The sequence below is a fragment of the Schistocerca serialis genome, chromosome 4 (genome assembly GCF_023864345.2).
Source record: "Schistocerca serialis cubense isolate TAMUIC-IGC-003099 chromosome 4, iqSchSeri2.2, whole genome shotgun sequence".
Taxonomy (NCBI): Eukaryota; Metazoa; Arthropoda; class Insecta; order Orthoptera; family Acrididae; genus Schistocerca; species Schistocerca serialis.
In genome coordinates, this window is record NC_064641.1 from 784,406,177 (window position 1) to 784,425,886 (window position 19,710).

The 19,710-nt window shown below is 43.9% G+C and overlaps 1 protein-coding gene across 1 annotated transcript in view; it reads left to right on the forward strand.

The window, feature by feature from the left end:
• The first annotated feature begins 322 nt into the window (after window positions 1-322).
• Window positions 323-19,710, forward strand: part of LOC126473362 (uncharacterized protein PF3D7_1120000-like) — a 282,557-nt gene continuing 263,169 nt past the window's right edge. Inside the window, exon 1 of the mRNA XM_050100369.1 lies at window positions 323-363. The gene's annotated coding sequence lies outside the window, so the exon portion shown is untranslated. The remainder of the gene's footprint in view (window positions 364-19,710) is intronic.

Here is a 19,710-nt window from a genome sequence, read left to right on the forward strand (position 1 = left end):
TAGTACTGCTGCTGTGGCTAATTGATATTTCGGATTTTTTACTCGGTTATTAATAAAAAAATAAAAAGCTGCTATAATCGAGACCAAACGAACACCAAAAAATACTGGTTATTCAGAACTAAAGCACCGGTATCGGTTTTCACCGGCCGGTTTTTCCATCCCTAAAATGCCCTCTGCCATGCACTTCATAGTCGTTTACAGTGTGTGTGTGTAGACATAGACGTAGAACTAAGGTAGCGGAGTCAGCGCAGGCGCAGAATGTAGCGCTCACCGTCCAGGTCGGCTAGAATCGATGTGCGCCCATTTCTGCCGGGGCGTGCGCTGCGACCACCACGAGCCGGAGACTCTTCTGAGCCTGCGAATGTAAGTCCGCGCGTCGCCGCTTGGCGGCGCAGCTGCGCCCGCAACTCTATACAAGCGCCACTGATGTAAGTTACTCTGTCTGCTCTGATCTTTCTTGTCTCTGTACTCCTCGAGCAACTATTGTGTCCCATTTAGTGATGGGCTGAATCGAGAAGTCTGCTCTCGATAGTCAAAAAGAACGAAATAACTACATGACAATCTAGATTTTTTACGAATACAGTTAGATGCTAGAGGAACCCCACGCTTCAGTCTCGCAGCCGGTAGTATCTGAAAAGTTCTCGGTTCCCGGATGTTTATCTTGCCTGCGTCTGTAATGTGTGATTCATCAACTGCGCCTCTAATAGCAACAGTGGCTACTCTTGTCAAACCGAAACAATAAAATGAATGGAAAACTAGATAATAAAGAGCGCTGTAGTATTAATAGCATTTTTAATACGCCAATGAACATATCGAAGCCACAGCTTCGTCATCAGGTTTTCTGTTGTCATGTAACCTTCACTGCGCTGTCAACATGCCAGAAACGCTTATCTGTGAATTGTGTTGATTTCTTTTGTTATGACATCACAATGCAGCAACTCCCATATGGTCAAGTTTTCGAAATGTAGATTAGCATAGTTAAAATGCTACAAAGACCCCAGACGGATTTTCTTATTAAATTTTCCAAAATAGTTTTAATAAATGAAGGAAAGCTACATCCCTTTGTGAATTTAGTTTTCCACGTAACACTTAACTCTTCGTACGAAAATAAGTTAATTACTGTAAAAAAAGTGATTTTTTTTCGCCTATTATAGTCTCATTTTTCACTAGATGATGTATTGCTTATCCTTTCATTACCGGTCACCCCGTCACATACTAATCTGCGATGTAATATGTGGATAGCCCCGTTTCATACGCATTTATACACTGGGAAAACAACCATATCATTTGTTTTCTTTTGCAGCGTAGGTTAAATAAGTTTTCTTTACTTACTTCTAGGGTTACATAGAAACCAGGGAGATCCGTGCGAAACTTTCGCACTACTGTAGTTTCAGATAATGGCAGTATTTGGAATATGTGTAGGCATTGTTACAAAGGTAGTTGTGGGAATGAAAAAGTGTTCAAAAATGAATCGAATAATGTGAAATTATGATCATGAATGTATGATACATCCTTGCATATATATTTCCATGAGCTCAAAAATGTGTTTTGCATTCGGAATGTTTGTCTCAGCTTGTATGACAGGCAGAGATCATGGACTGTCTCTAAGCTACATAATCTATAACTTTAACTCGCCAAACATTTTCAGTTACAGTTAGGCACTTTAGGCCGTAGCAGTAATAGGCGAATCACAATTCAAGGCAACAATGACAAAGATCTTTGTGCTTTCGGAAAGTGTAATCGTTTAGAAAACTCAATTCGCACGACGGGCAGAGATAATGGACTGCCGCAGTGGTCACCGTTATTGTGTGACAAAGCTGTCTACAAATTATTCAGTTAACAAGTACTTTAAAACATTTAAAATGGTATTCGTATTAAAATAGTATGACAAGCGAGTCTCTTATTCGTAATTAACAAGTTAACTTCGTAAAATATAGGTATGAAGCACGGTATCCATGATGCCCTTTCGTCTATGATAGTTACAAGTCTCTCATGTTCTAAAATTTTCCACAAACAGTAAGTTTTAGCCCAAAATATTATGTGATATCAAAATCTGGTTAAAATCATTTCTAATGCTACCTCATTCATCCTCGCACATTTAGTATGTGTAGACGAAAAGGGATGTTTACTTGGAGAATAATACATATGGATCATATTAAGCGACTTTGGAACTATTTTTCCTAATATTTTATCCTTCCTCTATTTTCATGAAAATTTTCGGTAAATGAATGTAACAGATATTTTCAGAGTCTACCGGGCTGTGTTGATGCAAATGCAAAGTATGCGTGATCCAATATTTTTAACACATCCTTCAATGTAATGTTCCCATCTCTGTAACAAGTGAACAAGTGGAAGCCGTTGGCCGAACTTCAGTAGAGGCAATATTTTGCTTTTCTCTAGATCATGCGAAAACCTAGAATTTCGTTTGTTGGATTGCCCAACAGCAGTACGGTGCCGCAGCTAAAGATAGTGAAGCACCCACACTAATCGCTGTTCCTCATTGAAGAACTGCCAATTAATGTTTCCTTATATCAAGCGTATTTCATCAGTGCGATCTTCTTCGTTGGGTTTTTCTCCGGTAGCTGTTCTTATACCGTTTCAGCGGGAGGAGTCCGAATTGTTCCGAAACATCGCACAACAGTATTAGTCTTCTAATTTATCAGTTTCGTACATCAAAGGTGATGATAGAGGGCTTGGAACAGTGTTTCCAGACAACTTAACTTTCGTCAAACGACATTACCGTTTCATTCTGCGCGTGGAACTGAAATTTTCTTCAGGAGTGCTAACCCTGCAAGGTATACAGGAGAACTTCTATGTAGTTCGAAAAATGTAGGAGGGAGATACTAGCGGAAGTAGGGCTGTGAGATCATCGGTTTTTGTACTACAATGATTTGCATTGACAGCTACAATGTCTTTCTCTTCTAGGCGATCAAGTTCCAGTTTCACGGCACAAAAAGGTATATTGCGTACTTTACAGAATTTTGGCGCAGCATTCGGCTTCAACGTGATGGGTGCCTTGTAGCTTTTAGGGCTACTTGTTGCTTCGCAAAAAAAGTTATCTACTTTTTTAATATTTCGAAACAGTCTTTGAAATTTTTAGTTTGCAACATAAGTATGAATTTGATTTGCTCCTTCATGTATTGTGACGTGTATTGTATAAATCAAGACCCAAGAAATTTCTTCCACTACAAATCTGGCCTGTTTGGTTAATTACTTGTATGCAATCTCCGTTATAAATTGACATTTGTCTGGTATCCGTTGGTCGCTGTAGTTAAATAGCGAACTCTGGCATTCAGTTAACGTCGGCGATCTTAATTTCTTGTGCACCTGTAAATTAATTACAGAGATTGACGAACCTGTGTCAGTTCGAAATTTCAGTGGCACATAATGTACACTTACAATCGCAGATAGAACCTTGTCATTCTCGGAAAAGTTAGCATTCATTTTATGTTTTATTCGTGAAAGTTGATTGAATTGCTCGTGTTCATTCTGAACACGATTTGAATTTTTAATACGAATCAATATTGTGTGCCTGAGTGTCTTATTGCGTTGCCTGATTTGCTTAAAGTAGCACATTCCGGATTTGTGACCTGTCTACTTACAGTTAACGAAACGTGCGTTTTCAAAAAAACAATCATTGTTATTGTGGTTAAGACCTTCACGTGATCAAGAACGTAATTTTCCTCTAGTTAATTTCTCATGCCTTGTTGGTTCCATCGCGGTTTCATGCCCTTTGACTTCCATGAACAGCCGCACTCTCGGCTTTCCCGGGTGGGCTGCTTTTGTGTATAAACACACTAGCGTCTTCGTACTGAAGCTCGTCAACTCATACTAGCGTTTGTTCACATGCCCTGATTAAAGGCAAACAGTCCTGCAATGTCGGATTAGACAAATTCAAAAGGGCTTTCTAAAACTCATTATCGGGAAGTGCACACTATGCATGTCACGAAAGAGATAATCAGTTTAAGTGTATCGTCATGTCAACATAGAAATTCTAATTCTCTAGTTAAGTCCTGTAACTGTACTGTTCTCTCTTTGTAAGCCTGAGTCTTTTCCTGCTTTACATTTTCAAGTTTTATGTCATTATGTTGTGCCTTTACTTTTATCTTTTTGTTATAAAGTTAATCAGCAACTGAAGAGCTGTAACCATTTGCGCTAGAAACGTGCTTAAGTGTGTTGGGTTCATCAACAATATTATTTTTTAATCAGGAGAATCTCTAAGAATACTATCAGTCACAGTATGGAAAAATGCATCTTGTATTTGTAAAGGGGGGGGGCGTGAAGTGCCATGAATGATTACAATTCTTGTTGTGAGCTTTCTAAAAATATTAAAGTAATCTTTTCCATTACTGGCAGATATTTTCAAATCCAGAAGGTTGATTCATCCGTTTTTCTTTGAATTAAATGGTAAACTTAATACTAGCAAGCAAAAGATTAAACTGATCATATGGTTTATTTACGTTAAATAGAATGATTGTGTCAGCAACATATCTCCTGTAGTAGACTACGTTCTTAACTAATGCTATTGTTCAACAAGGAATTTATTCTGTGTGTTGTTGTTGTTGCAGTCTTCAGTCCGAAGACTGGTTTGATGTAGCTAACCGTGCTACTCTATCCTAGGCGAACCTCTTCATCTCCCATACATCGCTACACTCCATACTCATACTTTCAGAAAAAGAGTTCCTAACATTTAAATCTACATTATTGTTAACAGCATTCTTTTCTACAGAAAGCCTGCTCTTGTCATTGCCAGTCTACATTTTACATCCTCTCTATTTTGGCCGTCACGAGTTATTTTGCTGCTACTTTAAGTGTCTCGTTCCCTAATCTAATCCTCTCAGTATCATCTGATTTAATTCGACAATGTTCCATTATCCTTGTATTGCTTTTGGTGATGTTCATCTTATATCCTTCTTTCAAGATACTGTCCATTCCGTTTTATTGCTCTTCCAAGGCCTCTGCTATCTCTGACAGAATTACAGTGTCATTAGCAAACCTTGAAGTTTTATTTGCTACTCCAAGTTTTTCTTTGGTTTCCTTTACTACTTGCTCATTGTACAGATTGAATAACATTGGAGATAGGCTACAACTCTCTCACTCTCCCTTCTCAACCATGGCCTCCTTTTCATGCCCTTCGACTCTTATACCTACCATACGACTTCTGTACAAGTTGTAAATAGTGTTTCGTTCCCTGTATTTTACCCCTGCTGTATGCTACGCCATATGGTTCATGAAAATGTTTATGTTAAAACATTTAAAAATGGTTCAAATGGCTCTGAGCACTATGGGACTCAACTGCTGAGGTCATTAGTCCCCTAGAACCTAGAACTAGTTAAACCTAACTAACCTAAGAACATCACAAACATCCATGCCCGCGGCAGGATTCGAACCTGCGACCGTAGCGGTCTCGCGGTTCTAGACTGCAGCGCCTTTAACCGCACGGCCACTTCGACTGGCTAAAACATTTACTTGACAATAATAATTACGACTGAAACATAAGTAATTTTAAGGCAATACAACTGTCAGATCAATAATTCAATAATTTCTAGATGACACAGTTTCGACACTTTAGGAAGTTATTCCTAGTCAAATCTATAGTTTCTTTGCAGGCACATTAGTGTCCGAATTTGTCATACCAAGAGTCTTAAGCTAAGCCCCAACTGTGATATCCACACTTTAGTATCTGCACTGGCGTGGCAGCGTTGCCACGTTGCACTGTACTTAAGTGGTCGACGGTGTCACGATAATAGCCGGGGACAAAAGCCCATGAGAGAAAAGAAAAACTCGCCATGTGAGCCGATCTATCGGAAGCAGGAAGTTCAAATCAGCTAAGAAATGTGGAGGGATTAATCTAACATGCAGTTGCCACGGGCGGCTGTCAACTGATTACAAGTCAACAACACTTGGAATGATATGCAAGGCATTAAGTACTTGAACTCAGCGTAAGCACTGGCCCAACCTGCTTACTACCGCCTGCAGGTAAATACACTACTAGCCATTAAAATTGCTACACCACGAAGACGACGTGTTAAAAACGCGAAATTTAACCGACAGGAAGAAGATGCTGTGATATGCAAATGATTAGCTTTTCAGAGCGCTCACACTAGGTTGGCGCCGGTGGCGATACCTACGACGTACTGACATGAGGAAAGTTTCCAACCGATTTCTCATACACAAACAGCAGTTGACCGGCGTTACCTGGTGAAACGTTGTTGTGATGCCTCGTGTAAGGAGGAGAAATGCGTACCATCACGTTTCCGACTTTGATAAAGGTCGGATTGTAGCCTATCGTAGCCTATCGCGATTGCCGTTTGCCGTATCGCGACATTGCTGCTCGTGTTGGTCGAGATCCAATGACTGTTAGTAGAATATGGAATCGGTGGGTTCAGGAGGGTAATACGGAACGGCGTGCTGGATCCCAACGGCCTCGTATCACTAGCAGTCGAGATGACAGGCATCTTATCCGCATGGGTGTAACGGATCGTGCAGCCGCGTCTCGATCCCTGAGTCAACAGATGGGGAAGTTTGCAAGACGACAACCATCTGCACGAACAGTTCGACGACGTTTGCAGCAGCATGGACTATCAGCTCGGAGACCATGGCTGTGGTTACCCTTGACGCTGCATCATAGACAGGAGCGCCTTCGATGGTGTACTCAACGACGAACCTGGGTGCACGAATAGCAAAACGTCATTTTTTCGGATGAATCCAGGTTCTGTTTACAGTATCATGATGGTCGCATCCGTGTTTGGCGACATCGCGGTGAACGCACATTGGAAGTGTGTATTCGTCATCGCCATACTGGCGTATCACCCGGCGTGATGGTATGGGGTGCCATTGGTTACGCGTCTCGGTCACCTCTTGTTCGCATTGACGGCACTTTGAACACTGGTCTCTACATTTCAGATGTGTTAATGTCTGTGGCTCTATCCTTCATTCGATCCCTGCGAAACCCTACATTTCAGCAGGATAATTCACGACTGCATGTTGCAGGTCTTGTACGGGCTTTTCTGGATACAGAAAATGTTTGACTGCTGCTCTGGCCAGCACATTGTCCAGATCTCTCACCAATTGAAAACGTCTGGTCAATGGTGGCCGAGCAACTGGCTCGTCACAATACGCCAGTCACTACTCTTGATGAACTGTGGTATCGTGTTGAAGCTGCATCGGCAGCTGTACCTGTACACGCCATCCAAGCTCTGTTTGACTCAATGCTCAGGCGTATCTAGGCCGTTATTACGGCCTGAGGTGGTTTTTCTGGGTACTGATTTCTCAGGATCTATGCACCCAAATTGCGTAAAAATGTAATCACATGTCAGTTCTAGTATAATACATTTGTCCAATGAATACCCGTTTATCATCTGCATTTCTTCTTGGTGTAGCAATTTTAATGGCCAGTAGTGTACATCCGTCAGTGTGTCTGGCCATGCTACGCGTTTGCGCGACCTCTTTGGTAGGTTTACACAGAATTCCTCAGTGCTACCTACAGAAACTCATCTGCCTCCATCACGGTGTCCGCTGGCGGGTATACTAAATCACGCCCCCCCCCCCCCCCCTGCAATGGCCACCTAGGACTCTGGCGAAAACCAGAGAAGCTGCAACGACCTTGGTACTGAATGAGCCACTGCAGTAGGCAACGCCGATGCTGCTGACTCCACCGGCCGGCAGAAGGGCATGGATGATAAGCCAAAGCTGTCGGCAGGGGAGGGGGGGGGGGCGAGGGGCTTATATCTCGTCAGCAGTGGAGATGAGGCTACCTTCATTGGCGACAGGGGGAGGAGATAGGAGGTAGACGAGGCGTGCTGATCAAAATCCGTGGGCTCCAGATTAGCAGGCATAGCTACATGTCTCACTGGGGCCCGAGACTTCAAGTGAGGAGGACAGTGGATTGACTGCATGGAGGGAGCGGCAATGGGGAAGCACACCACTGAAAGAGGGAGCCCGCACCTGGTATAACCCTACCACTTGGCTGACTAGAAGACAGTGGCCATGATGTCCCAACAGGGCAGGATGCAACTGATTTGAATGACACATCAGCTGCTCTACATCGACATTCGCCACAAACAATTTCTGAGGTTTGTGGCCCACCATGGCAGCTTCAGCAGGAAAACTGGTGGGCCGTGGTGCACCATGGCATGCGACTCAGGCTGCATCAAATCCAGGAAACCCCGCAGCTTGTGTACATCCAAATGTTCTGCCCGACTGTACCCACTGACTGGAGTTGCCCAGTATGTAGCCAGAAAACTTGACAATGGATCACCACGAAAAGTGACAGTTACTGACTTCTTCATCAGGGTCTTGAATACATACGCAAAGCACTCCAGCTCCAAGTTAGAAACCAGGTGGAATGGGGCAGCAGTCAGACGCCAGATACTGTAATGAATTCAAACACTCAAGACAGATTGGTCCTGGGGAAACCCTCAGTGGTAAAAATAACTGACAACATACAAACAGTGGCAGTCGATGATGCAGAGGACGCTTGGCTATGTAAGGGAAATTGGACAATACATCGACCACTAATAACCACACGCTGCACAAAACGGATCCACAAAATCAGTGTACACTCTATCGCAAGGGTGCTCCAGGACTGGCCAAGGAGAGAAATGGCACAGCATTACAGCTTGGTTCTGTGCGTGGGCGTGCAAGTCCATGCCATATGTTCAATTTCATCATCGATTGCCAGCCAGCAGATGTTTTATTGGGCCACTGTGTCCATATAAGGCATACTACAGAGTGATGCATGCAGCAATTGGAGTATGTGAGGGTGCAACCAAAGGGGGGGGGGATTCAAATGGTTCAAATGGCTCTGAGCACTATGGGACTCAACTGCTGTGGTCATAAGTCCCCTAGGACTTAGAACTACTTAGACCTAACTAACCTAAGGACATCACACACATCCATGCCCGAGGCAGGATTCGAACCTGCGACCGTAGCGGGGGGGGGGGGGGGGGAGGCGAGCACTCAACAGCATTGCTCTTCTACGGCTAGCGTGAGGACCACCTGGACAATGTTGAGTTGATCACGTACCAGAAAAAATATACGCCATGCTGGATCAGCACTTGAAGAGACACGCTCTGCCTAACCCATCTAGACCAATGTAAGGATTTTCTGGAAAAATGGGTCAGCAGCTATGGCGGTCACGACCTCTTGTGCTGTCAATGAAAGATCCGATAGGGTTTGCCGAATGGCATCATCTAACACAAACACAAGAGCCTCCTAGCGATTGAACTGCAGATCGGACCCACCCTTAGCCATGGTACCACTTCAGCATGGTTTTCTGGGCAGCGAAGTAGTAATGAATGTTGTAGCCAGAGGTACTGAGAAGGAGGACCCATCTCTGCAGTCGGTAGGCATTCCTACTGGGCACTATGGAACGAGGGCCAAATAATGGAAGCAATCGCTTGGGGTCAATGATGAGGAAGAGCCTGTAACTCCGAAAATAATAGCTAGCGTCTCCTTTTCCAGCTATGACTAATCACGTTGCATTGCAGAAAGTGTCTTCACTGCATAAGCAATGGGCTGTTGGGTGCCATCTGTATTCTAATGGGGTAGGACTGCACCAGTGCCATAGTGGGACATGTCACAGGGCAGCGTTAAAGGTTCACCTGGCGTAAAAGAAACAAGGAAAGCACAAACACTGCTTGAGGGACTGAAAAGCCCATTGACAATCTGGAGACCAGACAAACTTAACGACCTTCTGTTGAAGCCAGTTCACAATACGGCAGATGTGCACTGCTCGGAGAAAGAAATGAGCGTAATACGAAATGTTACCTAAACAAGACTGCAACTCCTTCAGGTATTTAACGGCTGGCAGGTTTACAATGGCCCTGGTCTGGTTGTATGCCAGGACAGCCGGATTGCGCGGCTGTCGTCCTCAGCATAAGTTAGTTGAAGTAGTATGTGAGTCCAGGGACCGATGATCTAAGCAGTTTGGGCCCTTAGGAATTCACACTCATTTTTATGTCAGGACAAGGACATCTTTGCTAATAAGATGATCCAAAAATGCACCGTTGGGGAGAAAAAACTGCACTTTTCCAGTTTGCAACGAAGGCCATTCTCTAGGAGGCATTGGGAAACCGACTGAAGGCTTCGTAAATGCTCATCTCTGGCAGGGCCCATTACCCATAGGTCATCAAGGTAACTGCCACAACAGGGAATGTCCAGAATTAACTGCTCCAAATACCGTTGATTAATTCCAGGCACAGATGGGATTCTAAAAGGGAAGCGATTAAAAAGCCCAAAGGTGGTGCTGAGCACCAAGAAAGTCTAAGAGAATACGTCCAATGGCAACTACAGGTAAGCATAGCACATGAAGGAAGAGGAGCAGGAGGAGATTGGTCGTTAACATCCTGTCGATAATGAGGTCATTAGAGACGGAGCACAAGCTCGGATTAGGCAAGGATGGAGAAGGAAAGCGACTGTGCCTTTTCGAAGGAACCATCCTGGAATTTGCCTTAAGCGGTTTAAGGGAATCACAGAGAACGTAAATCCACAGCTTTGGATATGGATAAGAATCCGCAACAAGTTTCACGTTGACTGTCTGTGAAAATCGCCGCAAAGCTCTCGGCGCACGTGAAGATTGGCAGCGCGGGATTAGCCGAGCGGTCTAGGGCGCTGCAGTCATAGACTGTGAGGCAGGTCTCGGCGGAGGTTCGAGTCCTACCTCGGGCATGGGTGTGTGTGTTTGTCCTTAGGATAATTTAGGTTAAGTAGTGTGTAAGCTTAGGGACTGATAACCTTAGCAGTTAAGTCCCATAAGATTTCACACACATTTGAACATTTTTTTTTTAAGATTGGCAGCGCTGCGGTGGCACTGCGCCGGAATCGTCAAAGGTGTGAACATAAGGCATCTCGGCAGAGCGGAAGCCACCTGGGGTACCCCACGGAACACCAGGGATTGTCTGTCACACACACCTAATTGCACCATTCACTTCCGTGGCAAATGTTGCTAATGCACGCTTGTGCGTCGGCGCTAGACCCGGGGGTAAGCCAGTTCGAATCCTGGTGGTGGCGCAAAGTTTTTGATCACCAGGCTAGGCGCCAGTCTACCCAGCGTTCTGGTTTAAATACCAAACCACTCCACAGTGTTTCATGAAGTGAGAACATGTGACACTGTTGATGGTGATCCATCTGTCGGATGAGGACATCAAGCTTGGCGGTCTCCTTGATGCTGTTCATCAGGAACAGACTATGTGCCGGCACCAGGTTTCGGCCTCTCTCTTGTATCATCATCATCTTCGTCATCACGCAAAATAGGCATTACACTCACACCGTACACATACAGGGTGTTACAAAAAGGTACGGCCAAACTTTCAGGAAACATTCCTCACACACAAAGAAAGAAAATATGTTATGTTGACATGTATCCGGAAACGCTTACTTTTCATGTTAGAGCTCATTTTATTACTTCTCTTCAAATCACATTAATCATGGAATGGAAACACACAACAACAGAACGTACCAGCGTGACTTCAAACACTTTGTCACAGGAAATGTTCAAAATGTCCTCCGTTAGCGAGGATACATCTACCCTCCATCGCATGGACTCCCTGATGCGCTGATGCAGCCCTGGAGAATGGCGTATTGTATCACAGCCGTCCACAATACGAGCACGAAGAGTCTCTACATTTGGTACCGGGGTTGCGTAGACAAGAGTTTTCAAATGCCCCCATAAATGAAAGTCAAGAGGGTTGAGCTCAGGAGAGCGTGGAGGCCATGGAATTGGTCCGCCTCTACCAATCCATCGGTCACCGAATCTGTTGTTGAGAAGCGTACGAACACTTCGACTGAAATGTGCAGGTGCTCCATCGTGCATGAACCACATGTTGTACTTGTAAAGGCACATGTTCTAGCAGCACAGGTAGAGTATCCCGTATGAAATCATGATAACCTGATCCATTGAGCGTAGGTGGAAGAACATGGGGCCCAATCAAGACATCACCAACAATGCCTGCCCAAACGTTCACAGAAAATCTGCGTTGATGACGTGATTGCACAATTGCGTGCGGATTCTCGTCAGCCCACACATGTTGATTGTGAAAATTTACAATTTGATCACGTTGGAATGAAGCCTTATCCGTAAAGAGAACATTTGCATTGAAATGGGGATTGACACATTGTTGGATGAACCATTCGCAGAAGTGTACCCATGGAGGCTAATCAGCTGCTGATAGTGCCTGCACACGCTGTACATAGTTAGGAAACAACTGGTTCTCCCGTAGCACTCTCCATACAGTGACGTGGTCAACGTTACCTTGTACAGCAGCAACTTCTCTGACGCTGACATTAGAGCACGAAGAATTGCCTCGTCCATTACAGGTGTCCTCGTCGTTCTAGGTCTTTCCCCGTCGCGAGTCATAGGCTGGAATGTTCCGTGCTCCCTAAGATGCCGATCAATTGCTTCGAACGTCTTACTGTCAGGACACCTCCGTTCTGGAAATCTGTCTCGATACAAACGTACCGCGCCACGGCTATTGCCCCGTGCTAATTCATACATCAAATGGGCATCTGCCAATTCCGCATTTGCAAACATTGCACTGACTGCAAAACCACGTTCGTAGTGAACACTAACCTGTTGATGCTACGTACTGATGTGCTTGATGCTAGTACTGTAGAGCAATGAGTCGCATGTCAACACAAGCACCGAAGTCAACATTGCCTTCCTTCAATTGGGCCAACTGGCGGTGAATCGAGGAAGTACAGTACATACTGGCGAAGCTAAAATGAGCTCTAACATGGAAATTAAGCGTTTTCGGACACATGTCCACGTAACATCTTTTCTTTATTTGTGTGTGAGGAATGTTTCCTGAAAGTTTGGCCGTACCTTTTTGTATCAGCCTGTATGTAGTATTACAAATTTTGTAATGGAGCATGTTGCAAATTTTGTAACGGAGCATGTTGCATAAAAGTAAACAAAAACCAATGAGCAGAAATGACCTCCCTTGCCGCCGTCATCAGCTCATGCAATTCCGCGGCCTGGGCAACATCGACTAAAGAAGTGTGAGGCAAGGTAAACGCCCTGGTCTGAATCTCTGAGTCAGGCGCTGAGCGGACAGTCACGTCCTGAATTAATAAGTCTGCGAAGAGGCAGCATATGTGGGATACTCAGAACGGCACTTGCGCGAGAGACCCTGCAAATCGGCGATCCAGCCCGTGTATGACTGACTGCCCCTCCACTCGTGGTACTGCTTAAACTGCAACCATGCCGCCACCACATGTGTTTGATGTCTGAAATACTGCGTCAGCAACCGAAAAAGCTCGTCAAAGGGAAGTTTCTCGAGATCAATGGAGAGCTTCAAATTCTGGACAACTTCGTATAAGCCCGTGCTGCTGGAAAAGAACAAGGCAACCTTATCAACTGGAATCTGGCAGTGCAGCAAGAACGGGCACAGGTCATTCTTCCACCTTTCCGTAGACTCATCGAAACTAGCAAATGGCGTTGGGGGTGGTAGGGGCAGAGAAGGAGACTGCAGAATGGGTGCATAGCCCACTGCTAGCAGAGCCATTGAGTGATGCATCTCTGCATTCTGTTTCATCAGCCCCAGCATCTGCACCTGCTGTTACTTTTGTAGATGCAACTGTACCTGCCAGCGTTGCAGAAATGCCAGGTCCATGGTGGCTCAAAATTAACTCCAGGAGAAGGGGGAAAAATAGGCGAATCACATCACTTTAGTATCTACACTGACATGACAACTGCTACATTATGCTGTCGGTGCAAGTACTTCACTAGCCGACAGTGGCTCAAAAATAACCATGTAACTAAAATCCATGAGAGGAAACCAATTGTTGCTATGTGAGTCAATCTATGGGAAAGAGAATGTCTATAGAGACGTATATGGGAAAACTCAGCATGCGGCTGGTATAGGTGGTTGTCAACTGAATGCTAGGCAACAACTCTCAGCATGGCTGGCAAGGCGAGGTCCACAGTAGTTGAACTCAACTTAAGCTCTGGCCCACCCATCAAACTTCCTTCCACAGGTGAACACCTCCACCAGTGGCTCTGCACATATTACACATCGTGTGTGCCCTCTGTGGCAGCTTTCTGCACTATTCTGCCGCGCTACCAACACCGGCTCTTCTGTCGTCATCGCAATCTCTGCTTGTGGGCGTAGTACACACCTGTAGCTAATTTAATTAATTTTGTGGCACTTTTAATCATATAATTTTTAGAAAAAATGTAGATTCAATAATAATTTTATTCATCTTCTTGCTAATTAAATAACGTGGACTGCCAGTGTAGTTCACAATAGGTCCTATTGGGTGCCCTGTTACGTGTGTTTACGATTGACAGCATTTGTGTCAGCATTCCAAGTGAAGCAGCACAATTAGGAGACTCGAATGTGGAAGGGTTTTTTTATGTCTCCTCCCCCCCCCCCCCCCCCCCCCAAATACAAAGGTGGTTCCTTCACAAAGGACATTGCCGATTTCCTTCTCCATTCTTCCCGTATCCGAGTTTGTGCTCTATCGCTAATGACCTCGTCATCGTTGTAGCTTTGACTCCTAAATTCCTTCCTTTGTTTCTGACGGCGCTGTCTCTAAGATATATTTAGCTACAAACTCCTTACTTTGATTGCATTCACAAGGTACTATATTTATTATTTCTATTACTTTATACTGGATCTTTAAAGGGTTACAATGTTGTATGTTTCAAAGACAATCTTAAAATAAGAGCTACACTTTGTACTTTACATTTCTTTCTAGTCGCACTCAACATAGGAAGCGCAGCGGTTAGCCCACTGGACTCAAATTCGAGAGGACGACGGTTCAAATCTGCATCCAGCCATCCTCATTTAGGTTTTTCGTGATTTCCCTAAATCGCTTCAGGCAAATTCCAGGATGTTTCCTTTGTAAGGGGACGGCCAAATTCCTTCCCCATCCTTCCGCAATCCAATGGGACCGATGACCTCACTGCTTGGTCCCCCCCCCCTCCCCCCCTCCCCGAATCAACCAACAAAACCAACCAACCTTACTACTCGCAAATGTTTGACAGATAGTTGAAAAATTCAGTTTACCCGTTCATTATAGCATGCAACTGGCCAAAATAATTGTAGATGGCCGGCCGAGGTGGCTGAGCGGTTCTAGGCGCTTCAGTGCGCAACCGCGCGACTGCTACGGTCGCAGGTTCGAATCCTGCCTAGGGCATGGATGTGTGTGATGTCTTTAGGTTAGTTAGGTTTAAGTAGTTCTAAGTTCTAGGGGACTGATGACCTCAGATGTTAAGTCCCATAGTGCTCAGAGCCAATTGTAAATGTTTTCAACTCTCGACTGAAATCCAGAGTTGTTTCTTGATTAACCTTTTTGCCTCTACAGTGCCTTTTTGGACTATAATTAAATTGTGACCTGATTCTTTTTTGCAAAACTTGTGCACATCACTATTTGGTAAACGAGTCATCCACTGTTCATCACGGTTTATCCGAAGCACTTTTTACTAGAGACTCATGCATTTTATAAATCTTCGAAGTACAAGAATATCAGAATTATGCATTCTGCTACGAAATGTCCCCCCCGTTAGCTGAGTGGTCAGCGCGGCGGAATGCCACGCCAAAGGGCCCGGGTTCGATTCCTGGCTGGAGCAGGAGATTTTCTCCGCTCAGGGACTGGGTGTTTTGTTGTCCTCATCATTTCATCCCCATCTCCGACGCGCAAGTCGCCGAATGCCGAATGCAATAAGTACTTGCCCTCGGCGGCCGAACTTCCCTGAATGGGCGGCTCCCAGCCCACAGAGCCGTAAACTCATTTCCATTTTACTACGAAATTTCCATGCCAAGTGCAGTTAAGCATTCGCTCGTCTATATGATGTTCGACAAGTCGAGTATATCACCATGGTATCTTGCAAAAATCAAACATCATCAGAAATAATGTACTTATATAAGAATTTCTCATGCATTATAGACAAATTTCATGTATTAAGCTGTATTTTGTCGAAAAACTAATTTACGTAGCAAATTGTTGGCTTTTTTAATGGAGGATAATATGATTCTGAATTTTTGATTCTGCTGTCGTATAACTAAACAAGGTAGGTCAGTGTAATCAGCTTCATACCAGTGCAGTCCCTATCCTCTATCTCAACACAGAGGGCCTACGTATTATTGGCTTCTCGTCTGCCTAGCACTGAATCAGTAAAGGTCGCTGGAATTGGAAGTACTAATATGTTGATTCCTCTTACTGCAAACTTTGGTGATCAAATCATACCGTCCGCCATAGATGTGACATTGGGGTCGCTACTGCTTAATGCTCTGCTGCACTTAGGTGACAAGTACAAGGGTCACTCTAAAAGAAATGCACACTATTTTTTTAAAATTCATCTTTTACTCTACATGTTTAAAAGTTTTACAGTGTGTAGATACATCCCTTAGGAACAATATTTTCATTTCTCCACATAATTTCCATCCGTCTGAACTGTCTTACGCCATCTTGGAACCAGCGCCTTCATACCCGCACGGTAAAATTCTGGACCAACCTGTTGGAGCCACTGTTTGGCAGCGTGCACAAGGGAGTCATCATCTTCAAACCTTGTTTCACGAAGAGAGTCTTCCAGTTTCCCAAAGAGAGAACAGTCACATTGAGCCAGATCAGGACTATAAGGCAGGTGTTTCAGTGTTGTCCATCCGAGTTTTGTGATCGCTTCCATGGTTTTTTGACTGACATGTGGTCGTGCATTATCGTGCAACAGCAAAACATCCTGTTTTTGCCGATGTGGTTGAACCCGACTCCGTCGAGCTCGAAGTTTCTTCAGTGTCGTCACATATGCATCAGAATTTATAGTGGTTGCACTTGGCATGATGTCCTCAAGCAAGAGTCCTTCGGAATCGAAAAACACCGTAGCCATAACTTTTCCAGCAGAAGGTGTGGTTTTTTTTTTTTTCATGTGTGAATTTGCACGATACCACTCCATTGATGGCCTTTTCATCTCTGGTGAAAAATTATGGAGCCATGTTTCATCACCTGTCACAATTCCTCCAAGAAATTCATTTCCACCATTCTCGTACTGTTCCAAAAGTTCGCTGCATCCCGTTTTTCTTGTTTCTTTGTGAGCCACTGTCAACATCCTGGGAACCCACCAGGCACAAACCTTTTTTAACGCCAACACTTTCAGTATTCTGCAAACACTTTCTTTCTCTATCCCAATGTAGCGTGGCAATTCGTTCACTGTGATGCGTCTGTCAGCAGTCACCAATTCGTTAACTCTCTGCACATTGTCTGGAGTGTGTGCAGTATCAGGCCTGCCGCTGCGAGGACAATCCTCAATACTGCCGTGCCCGCTTTCATCACGTAACCTGCTTGCCCACCGACTAACTGTACTGCCATCGACAGCAGCATCTCCATACACCTTTTTCAACCTCTTGTGGATGTTTCCCACCGTCTCGTTTTCACAGCACAGGAATTCTATGACAGCACGTTGCTTCTGACGAACGTCAAGTGTAGCAACCATCTTGAAGACATGCTGTGACAGCGCCACTCACGGGAACAGGTTGAACTAAGTTTGAAAACAAGCGGGAAGGATGTATCTACATACTGTAGAACTTTCTCACATGCAGAATGAAAACTGTATTTTTACGAAAATAGTGTGCATTTCTTTTGGAGTGACCCTCGTAATTTACAGGAGTAAGTATCATTTATACATGACCTCTTAGGCCAAAGTGTTCCCCTTGGTCTGACACATGAAGCAGTCCCGCCGATGACGAGCCACACGCACTAGCGACATATCACTAGCAATCTCAGTAGGGCGCCTACAGTGAGCCGCTATCTTCGATCTTGCTACACATCAGCGATTTACCAAGCAATTCGAAGGAATATTTTGAACACCACTCTGCCGGGAAGCTCTGTTACATGAATATTATCAGCTATGTTTAACGACATAGCATACAGGGTGTTAGGGTGTAAGTCCAGATATTTTTACCGGTGGCTCAGGACAGTGTAGTGAACAACATTAAATAAGTATTTGCTTCATTTGCAGACTAACAATTGTACCTATTAGGAGCAGTATGTTTTTAGATTGGTTACTAAGTACATATGGCAGGAGAAAGCCATTAAACTTATTTTCCTCTGGTCACGTGTTGAAGTTCAGGTTAAAAGACGCAAAACGGAGAGTCTATACTGACAGGTGTAGTCGACTTAGGGGTGCATTTACGACCATGCATAAACAGGGCATGTATCTCATATGAAAAGAAATGTATTGATCAGTAAAATTTATTTAGTGTACTTATGTGAAATTGAAATAATGTATAACTAATTTTACATCTCGGACCAGATTGTATGTGAAAAAAAAATTTCCATGTTCTTTAGTGCTACAAAATGAGATTCCCAGCTACAACATGGGATTCCCAGATGATAACGGAGACACTTTGCAGTATATTTCTCCATCCTACGCCACTTTATAAATTACATTTTCACCTAACTCTGTATTGTACATGCAATTTTACGTGTACAGAAAGGGTAGCTTTCAATATCTGTACTGCCTGCCAGCTTTTGGCCTGTCGGCGCTTACAGAATAGAGGCACGTGCCCTGAAATCTTTCAAAAACGATTTGACAAGAAACTATTCGGTAAAAAAATTTAACTTTTGCTTTACCTGTAGCTTCATGTCTCAAGTTCATTGTGATGTGCCCATCATTTCGTTAAAGATCATATGTACGTAGAAGTAAGACATTGCGCGAAATTCGAAAAAGTTTGTAACGAAAAATATGGGTCACTATGATTTTGCATTTACTCGATATTGCATAATATACTGCTGTATATGAAATGTAGCTAACATATTGAATCTTTCTTGAGACTCGGGTGGAGATTTCTATCTGACACCAGTCTTGAGAAAATTGATGTGAGGTAGCACACTTATTTGCTGTCGTGCCAAGCCAGCGATAAAGCCAGAGTGAAAAATCCGCAACATTCCTCATATTTTATAAACGGTTTCAGATATCGAATGAGATTTTGGCAAATGAGAGCACGCAAAGACGACAGTATTTTGCCATATGATTATTATGCAAAACTTCATTATCTGCCATGTTAGTCCACTAACTACAGACTTTTTCGATGCACGAATGTAATTTTTAAGGACTATCGATAGCTGTTGAAATGAGAAATGCTATGGGTTTTGAAACATCATAAGTGAAGACATTATATGTTTATTTTGTGACGAGAATGTGCTTTTCATAACATACTGACTTACTTTTCCTCAGTTTCTCACTTAATAAACCACTGTTTCCGAACTCTCTTGCACTTTTGTCTGCACAACAGGTTAGTGAGTTGAGACTGTGTAAACTCTTGTGTGTTTTGGCAAAAGAAGCAAATTTTAGTATGGCAACAAGAGAAATGTGTAGGTTTTACTCAAAATACGCCACTCATGACACTTCTTTGAAAGTTAGAGTTGTTTAACAAGCCAGGCGAAAATCAATCGGAGCATTTTCGGCAGAATTCTTTTTAGACATTAATCAAAGCAGAGGTGGTAGATCTTTTTGAATGGTCACCATGCAAGAGTGGGCATTGAGGGGCCGCGCTTAATATTTACAAAAAATGTGAGTGTGGGCTTCAGCTTAAAATGGCACTTCCCCTCCTGCTCTCAGCATTTCCCCTTCAGCAGCTACCGATAACCCCCACCACTACCACTCTCCCCACGTTTGCCCTGCGGTCTGCACATCTACTGGCCACGGTATTCTGTGTGGACACTACCAAGGATTTTTCCTTGGTGGGAGGACTGGTACAGGGCATACTCAGC